Raw genomic sequence first — 1,169 nt, 5'->3', positions numbered from 1 at the left:
TGTGAGTGCATGCATATGTGTTGTGTGTGTGTGGTGTGTTGGGGGTAGTTGTGCTTACATGTGTGTGTATGGGTATATATATGAATATATATATATATACAGAGAGAGAGACAGACAGACAGACAGACATACAGACAGACAGACAGACAGACAGACAGACAGACAGACAGAGTGAGAGGGTGACAATTGAGCTGGCCGTCATGTTTGCATGGGCTGCAGCCACCGTTTATTGCTTACTCATAGCGTAATACATGTCTGTTTTCGCCTCATCCCCATCTAGTCACTGGGTATGAAACGTCTGTTGGATATACTGAACACTAAATTTGGAAACCTATCATCTAAAATTACATTGTTGAAAAGGACAAAGATACATTCTATTAACTTTCTTATGTAGGCATTTGCCTGAGCATAACTGCGTGGAAATAAAATGCTAACGTCGTTTGAAATACGAGGATATTGATTTATGAACAGAAATTAAGAGAAGTAATTAATTCAGAGTAGCTACTACATCATTTAGTGGTAACAATATTGTGAAGTTAAAGATATACTGCCTTACACAATCAAATTTCTCAGTATTTATAATTTAGTTTCATACCATGTTATCCATGATACTAGTGCAGCACATGTATGCCCTTTATGTTTTTAATCACCGATGTACTTCTGGCACAGAGAAAAGTTTCTCGAAACAAAGATGTCCTATGTCATTCCGTCATTATATACACAATCTTGAAATAGGCTTGAAGTCTGTCGAGTGTGATTTGAAGAAATCAGACTGATACATAGAGTGTACTTTTCATATCTAGACTTTGAACACCTTATGCCAAACATTTGCTCATTACAAATAATGAGACAGTCGTGGACAGGTGTCTTTGCGTTAATTAGTCGAGAAGTACATGGAATAAATAAGGGCTGCAATAAGGGTGGAACACTTACAGAAAACAGCACTGCTTGGAACCGCTCGAAAGCTCCGGAAGGTGCTCCAAAAATAAGAGGTGTTACCTTAGTTCACTAGTAGTAAATAACTGACATTGTAATACATCTCCAGGGTTAGAAGCTGTGCAAAGGCAATAATAATGATGATGATGATGATAATATTAATAATAATAATAATAATAATAATAATAATAATAATAATAATAATAATAATAATAATAATAATAATAATAATA

This window comes from Octopus bimaculoides, chromosome 9, assembly GCF_001194135.2.
Source record: "Octopus bimaculoides isolate UCB-OBI-ISO-001 chromosome 9, ASM119413v2, whole genome shotgun sequence".
Lineage (NCBI taxonomy): Eukaryota > Metazoa > Mollusca > Cephalopoda > Octopoda > Octopodidae > Octopus > Octopus bimaculoides.
The sequence above is the reverse complement of the archived record's forward strand: the minus strand, read 5'-3'. Positions refer to the sequence as shown.